We start from the raw sequence: 8,186 nt of genomic DNA on the forward strand, positions 1-8,186 counted from the left end.
GTTGCACAGGCCTGTATTTTGTAGTCTGCAGTTTCCAGTAGCTGTTCTGTCGTGACGTGTTATTGTAGGCTGGTGTTACATTCCTGCAGTATTGTTCATACGCCCTCAATTCACTGTACACTGTGTGTGTGTGTGTGTGTGTGTGTGTGTAAAAAATGAGGTCACTCTTTATTTGGGTCTTCTAGCTCATTTTAACATCCATACTCGTACCAGATTCTTTATACTAATTACGAACAGGAACCGGGTTAATATGACTTCATTTGCTGAATCTTTGTGGCGATACATGAGCAGCCACACAAAAGAATCATGATAGGTTTTGATGACATTTTTTACCCCGTCACTATTTGCAGGATGGCACAGTCCTCATTGGTTGCTCAAAAAGGATGTCTTTGTTCTGGCTTTGTTTCTAGGACCTCCTCCTGATTTTGCTTTATATTTTTCCATCTTTTTAATTTCCTAATTTTTTATTTTTCCTGGTCTCACACCTGCAATTTTGAGGTTTGTACTAAACTCATGTTCTTGACCCTAGGCATAGTTCCTGTTTCCTTGGGTACCAAAGTCCATCTCACAATTCCTCAATATTTCTTTTAAGAGAAAAAGCAAAGACAAATTGTCCAAAAATATCCCACATTCATTCACTTCTGCTATTTCTGGCCATTTAATTATACCAAGACTTCAGTTTTCAGAAAATGCTCCCATACACAAACTCACAGGGTCACAGCAGGCCTGGAGCTGATCCCGGGGGACACGAGACACTAGACAGGTCACACTCTGGACGCAGTGCCAATCCATTGCAGGGCGCACGCACGCGCACGCACGCACACACACACACGTGCACACACATGCGCACGCACACGTGCACAAACATGCGCGCGCACACACACACACACACAAACACCATGCTGAAATTGGAACTGAGAATTTGCTGCCACAGTTGGGCTGTAATATTCTTTTTGATGAGAATGTTTTTTTTTGCAGCCACCCTTTTCTAAAAGACATCTATGTAAAGAGTGTACTGTACGTTCCTTCTCATTAACATTTATTGAAGCCTGTATGTCCCAAGATGTGGGATGTCCTTCCTCCTTTTAGCTGGATTGGTGTGAATAGAGTTAAATTATTGTGTCAGCTGTCAGACTGGTCTTTCTTTTTTTCCTGCCATTAAATTTGATATTATTGTTGGCAGATAAAGCATTCTTTAATGACATCTCAGGCTGCAGAGTTGGTACGAGTTATTATATATACGAGTACCAGTAGTAATAAAGCCCAAGCCTACAGTAAGTAGTAAAGCCCATTATGTTATGGATGGTTCATGAATGACAGACATGATTGTTTTTTTCCTTCCTCGCAAAATTCCCCTGTCTACCTTAAACTAAAAAATTTTTAAACAGCTGTGTGTGTTTTTAAATCACTATATTCAATCAAATTTAGTTTTATTTATATAGCACTTTTAACAATGGTTGTTGTTGCAAAGCATCTTTACAGACTAGAATAAATACGGAATTGAGTATGAAATGTGTAAGAAAATATCTACTGTATAAGTCCCTGATCTCTATTTATCCCTGTTGATCTACAGAATCAAAAAATTATGGAAATGAGTTTGAAATGTGTTTGAAAATGTGTATAAATCAAAATGATCTGGTGAGCAAGCCGAGGGCGTCAGTGGTGAGGAAAAACTCCCTGAGATGGCAACAGGAAGAAACCTTGAGAGGAACCAGACTCAACAGGGAACCCATCCTCATCTGGGTGAAACAGATAGCAGGGATTGATCTGCATTCATACTGTGTGTTAGGAGAGATGTGTTAGACCAGTTTTGTCATTGGAGACTCAAGTACAAAATTGTTTAGTCCTGAACTATTGAGTGACTGCAGTCACAAGCTTCAGAGAACAGCTGTCTGCATGAGCCGGCCGAGTCCAGGTGGAACCGTCACCACATACATCCCAAGCCCACCACACAGGGCCTCCATGCGATGAGATCTACAAATAGACATACTATATAGTTAATCTCTATTAATATCCACTATTCCACAGGAACACACATACTGTATTTTGCTACAAATCACCTGGAACTTAAACAATGATACTCACACTTGGCGTAGCTTCTGTCTCAGTCAAGAAGGCAATAGGACCTGGAGAAAAACTGAAGCACTACAACATTACATTATATTAGTCAAATCAAGAACACAAAGAGATTACATTTAGTATTTTAACAGTTTCAGCGTTCGTTCCACAATCTATTAGCCGAGTTGCTTAATTAGCATTTCTGCTAAAGTAGTTGTGCTGAGATGGATTCCCCCAGTACAATCCTTTCTCATTCTGTATTTTTCAAAAACGTCCATTCGATTGCTTTCCCAGACTCCAGCTTAACAGATTGTATCATTTGTATGTAAGTTTTAATAATGAGTATGGACAGGGCTGGATGGACAGATTTGGCTTAATGCAAACTTTTCCCTCAGTATCCAAAACATGTCATATCAACTTATACCTAATTAAAGTTGTGCTTTGATATTTCACAACTTTTTATTAACTGGCCCTTTACATAAAGCCAAGCTTTTCTTTCTTTCTTTTTTTTTTTTTTTTAAGTCTGCGCCCTCTAGTGGTGGATTTTGAATTAGTTTTGCTGTCATTCATTAAAAAAAAAAATTCTATAGATTTTTTTATTTCAATTTCTGTTGGTTTTCAGAGGAGGTCTTTAAATCTCACTCATGGTTTTCACAAACGATTTAATTCAATTCAATTTTCAATTCAATTTTATTTGTATAGCGCTTTTAACAATTGTCAGTGTCGCAAAGCAGCTTTACACAATCAAAAGAATTATTTAAGTCTGTATGGAATGTAAGTGTGCATGGATCAAGATGGTCAGTTTGTCCCTGGTGAGCAAGCCGCGGGCGACAGTGGCAAGGAAAACTCCCTGAGATGGTAATAGGAAGAAACCTTGAGAGGAACCAGACTCAACAGGGAACCCATCCTCATTTGGGTGAAACAGATAGCAGGGATTGATCTGCATTCATACTGTGTGTTAGGTGTGTTAGCAAGTTCATCTATAACAGTTGATGTTAATTGATGTTAATATGGAGTCCAGGTAGTTATTGAAGACAATTGCATTCTTGAACTATCGAGCAACCGCAGCCAAGTCAAGTCCTCAGAGAAACAGCTGCCAACAGCAGTCGAGGCCAAAACCGTCTTTATGATAGAGTGAAACCATCCCCAGACACCAGATGCATTCCAAAGAGACACACAGGGGATCCATGTGACGAGATCTCCAACCAGGAGCGGGGCACCAGGATGGGTCAGACAGGTCCGGAGGGCAGAGGGAGTCTGGATCACTGGCAGCTCAGAGTGTACCAAATTGAGACATTTGGTCCACTCTCACTCATACTAATTAAGCACTCGCACACTCATTTATGCACTACTGGCAATTTGGGAACACCTATTAGCCTAATGTCCAGGTCTTTGGACTGTGGGAGGAAACCGGAGGAAACGCACCAAGAACAGGGAGAACAGGCAAACATGCATTGCACACAAATCCTGATGTGGGAATTGAACCTGCACCCTGGAGGTGTAGGACGCTGCTATACCACCATGCAGCTTCCCAATGTTTACTTAATTAGTTTTTCCTCAGTTCTTCAGTGTAGTCAGATTTTTGGGCTGTTTGCTGTAAGAGGTTCCCAGTTAAATGTAATTTTTTTTGCACTCTGCTCACGCTGTCACACACTAGGAGGAAAACACTGTTTTCCCTCCCTCTTCCCCTTGCATGCCTACAAATGAGAATATCCTCCACCCTCATATTTTGTTCTTTTAACTTTAGCCAGACAGACAGACAGACAGACAGACAGACAGACAGACAGATAGATAGATAGATAGATAGATAGATAGATAGATAGATAGATAGATTTTATGGCTCAGAAAAAAATATTCTTATTTTAGCTTTTATTTTGTCTGATAAAGTTCTGATGTGTTTCTTCTAAAATTAAAACTAGGAGAACTAGGGCAGACAGGACAATTAGCAACGGGAGTTAACAGGAGGGAGGTAAAATTGCTAAGCTTCACTCAGTGTTATTAGTGTCCTTTGTAAATGATAATGAGCAACACTACAGCTACTATGGAGGAATATGTGAGTCTATAAGGTGCGGTAAAGTCCATCCACACCCTTGATTGTATCTGCGTAGTTGGGGTGAAGGACCTTGCTCAAGGCCACATAGTTTTTCAATTCAATTCAATCAAATAAAAAAGAAAAAAAAAATTATCCCCAGGGGAGTAATTAAAGGCACGCAGAGAAAGAGATGCAGAGTAGTACAGGAGGACGATAAACCAAAAACATTTGTACATTTACCACAATACCACAGTGGCAGCCAGGCGACGCTGGGGCTTGAACCCGGGGACCTTCTGATGAGCAGTATAAAAAGTCTGTTCTAAAAAGTAAAGCAATTTGAAAGTCATTGACTCCAGAGTTCATACAGAAGACCAGACAGCTAGTCTACAGGTTTAGAAAAACTACACTACCAGTCAAAAGTTTGGACACACCTTATAATTCCAGGGTCTTCTCTGATTCTTTCTTTCTACACTGTAAAACAATGCTGAAGGTGTCCAAAATGTACAATAATCCCCTTTACACAGTTGTTATTGAGATGTATCTGATACCTCTGCTCTGTAAAGCCTTTATAACGGCTCTAATCTGAGGTGCTGGTTGTTAATTGGTGATTTCAGAGGCTGGTGACTCTAAATGAACTTCTCCTCTGCAGCGTACGTAAGAGGTACGTTTTGGTCTTTCGGTCATGGGATGGAGACAGTTTCATCATGGTGCTTAATGGGTTTTGCAAATGCACTCAACAATACTGTTTTTGCAAGAACTATTCCAGAACAGCTGACCTTCACATCCTAAAATAGTAATTGACTGTTGTTATTGTTGTTGTTACTTAATTGCATAATTGTATAGTTTTGAAATCTCCAGCATGTCTCCAAGGTGTATCCAAACTTTTCCCCTGCTTCTTTACTCCTGGGTAACAATATGCCCGTAGGACTGTAATGATAAAGGCATTAGCCCCTGCAAATAGACATTAAAGGTGCGAATAACATTACTTCACCTGTAACTAATAGACAATCTGACCTGTTCCTGATTTTTGATTCTTTGGTGAGCTTAGAGTAAATTCTTTGTTCCTGCATATTTGCCACTTTTCAGTATTTCTATTTAATTGTTCCATTCATCCCAGTGGAGAATCCATCTTGATGAAAGAAACTGCACACGAATAAGCTCATTACTTTAAATCCCTTTTGTTGGCTTTCATGTGTTCAGAACAATCTTTTGAACCTTTTCTTTTTCACAGCAATGCTCTCGCTACTAAAGATAAAATGTCTGTCAAGGCCTTTTAATTTTCTGTTAAGATTCATCAGTACATGTGTCCTTGAATTGCATGTGCACATTCTCAGAAATGAACACGATGCCTCCACACGGTACAACCTCAGTGTAAACTGTATAGAACCACATGGCTGGTGTTGTGTGTGGCATGGCACCGTATGTGTCCACAGCTGAATAAACAAACTAATGCCGTGTTTTCGACTGCATACTTATCTATCCGTGTCATGTGTCACACTCCCAGTATCAACCAAAGACTGACGGCACAGTGTGCCAGAATGAACAGATGAGGCGGAGAGAGCAGCTCAGGATCGTCTGCTGCATGTTATCTAACAGCAAGCAGCAGAGCTCACTGCTCAGCTGGACATTTACTGAGTTGCACAGTGCATGGAGGAAGACGAACAAGCAGCAAGGGTCGTCCTCACGTCTGTACATTCTGGCACTCACTTTTCTATAGTCTCGCTGAAGTCCCTGCTGGTTCTCCGCACACAATGTACATTTTATTTAACCATCACATAGCAGAGAGCATGCAAACTGTTCGTGATTTCGTGTCTGACAAAAGTCAGAGTGAAATACAACTCATTTATTAGGTTCAATAAACACCAATAAGTGTTTATAAACTTTGGCTCCAGTGCAACAGTGTTTGATTAATGGTACAAGGATGAGTCAAAAATTAACTGCACTCTGGCTGTAGAATTTATTTTAATTAAGTTTTAGAAAAGACAAACATAATTTTTCCACATTTGTGTCTAAGAGAGCAGGACAGTGGATGAACCTAAGCATGATTTTACATTACCCGTACTTGTATTGTAAAAAAAATTCTCACCCGCGTCCTTACTATATAACTTTCTCTGAGCTTTAACGAATCTGTCTGTCACATTCTTGCTTTTCTGTATTTACTTTACTTTATTATATGAGAGCACATTTTTCTCCCCTGTGCACGGCATGGGCCTTACTTCAAGGACGAACAGAATGCCTCTCTCGTTAAGCACAAAGCACAACATCTGACCCCATCATCCAAATGTCGCAGCAAAAATCGAGACTTATCAGACCAAGCAAAGTTGTTCCAATCCTCTGTTGTCTTTAGTTTCCTGTTCTTAGCTGATGGGAGCAGAACCCTGTGTGGTCTCCTGCATTCTGCTTCAAGGCTCGATGTGTTGTATGTTCAAAGATGCTCTTTGGCATACCTCAGTTGTAATGAGATGTTATTTGAGTTACTGTTGCTTTTCTATCAACTTGAACCAGTCTGGCCATTCTCCCCTGACGTCTGACATCAAAAAGGCATTCGCACCCTGCTAGAGATGGTTGTGTGAGAAAATCCCAGTAGACCAGCCAGTCTGGGACCAACAAACATGTCACATTCAAAGTCACTTAAATCACCTTTCTTCCTCATTCTGGTGCTTGGTTTGAACTTTAGAAGCTTGTCTTGACCAAGTCTGCATGCCTAAAGCCACTGAATAGCTGCCATGTGACTGGCTAATTAATAAGCATTAACAAGCCATTGTACCTAATGAGTGGCCAGTCAGTGTAAGGCTAATACTACTCATAGCAAATGTAGTTGCAAGCCATCTTTATGGTTTTTTAAAGATGCTCAATACTTCAAATCACATTTAACTATAATTCCCATTTTGACCCCCTTGTGCATTGTTGTCTTGAGTTACTGATGAGTTTTTCAAACATCCACATTAACGTAATTCTTTTGATATTGGGCTTTTTGTATTTATTTTTCTATTTATCCGTTATGGTTATTATAATAAGTATTTATATATTTTAATGGCAGGTAATATATATGCACACACTGTACACAGTATACTGTGTATGAAAAAGTACATTTATATATTTTAACATATGCTATATGTGCTCCTTTAAGTGTCAAAGTTAAAAAACAGTCCCCCTTGTGTGCATGAGGTGGAGCTGGCCATGGTGCTGAACCTATGCTGGGTTTTCCTCTTCTTGGTTAAGTGTGAGGGTGGTACATGATAAGAGGCGCTGGCTCTAGGCCCGCCATCACAGCACCAGGTAATACTTTAGTTTATCTATTGCCCATTTGATGGCAAGGGCCGATCGCTTAATAGCCGCGTACTTCTGTTTCACTGGGGTGAGTTTTCTACTCATATATAGGATTGGGTGTTCCTCACCCTCAAAGTCCTGAGAGAGAACTGATCCTAGCCCAGTTTCTGATGCATCGGTGTGAACAAGAAAAGGATGGTCAAAGTCGGGTTCCGGAGGATGGGGGAGCTGGTGAGGTGGGTTTTAAGTTGTTGGAAAGCCTTTTCTGCTTCTTTGGTCCATGGTACTTTCTCTGGCTGTCCCTTCCTGAGAAGATTGGAGAGGGGTGCTGCCACAGAGAAGAAGTTAGACACAAAATGTCTGTAGTATCCTGCTAGCCCCAGAAAAGCCTGTACCTGTTTTTCATCGGTGGTGGGAAAGTGTGGACCGCTGTAACTTTTTTCTCTTGCGGTTTCAGCTGAAAAGTGCCTGGCCCACCTAAGGGAAAGACCCTGTAATGCCAAAGACCCTGTCCAGTACAAAAGGACGAAAGTTTTTTCCTTAGCATCAGCTGTGAGGGCCACTTGCCAGTAACCCTTGGTTAGGTCCAGTGTGGATATGAACCTTGCTGTTCCTAGCGGCTCAACAAGGTCGTCCACTCGAGGCAACGGGTATGCATCAAACTCAGATTTGGTTCAGGCGCCTGAAGTTGTTGCATATCCTGATCGATCCATCGGCTTTGGCATGGCAACAATGGAGCTGGAGCAGGGGCTAGTGGACTCCTCTATGATGCCATCACGGAGCATTTTTGCGACTTCAGCGCCAATGGCACGGCGGCGGGCCTCCA

The sequence above is a fragment of the Clarias gariepinus genome, chromosome 4 (assembly GCF_024256425.1).
Source record: "Clarias gariepinus isolate MV-2021 ecotype Netherlands chromosome 4, CGAR_prim_01v2, whole genome shotgun sequence".
Lineage (NCBI taxonomy): Eukaryota > Metazoa > Chordata > Actinopteri > Siluriformes > Clariidae > Clarias > Clarias gariepinus.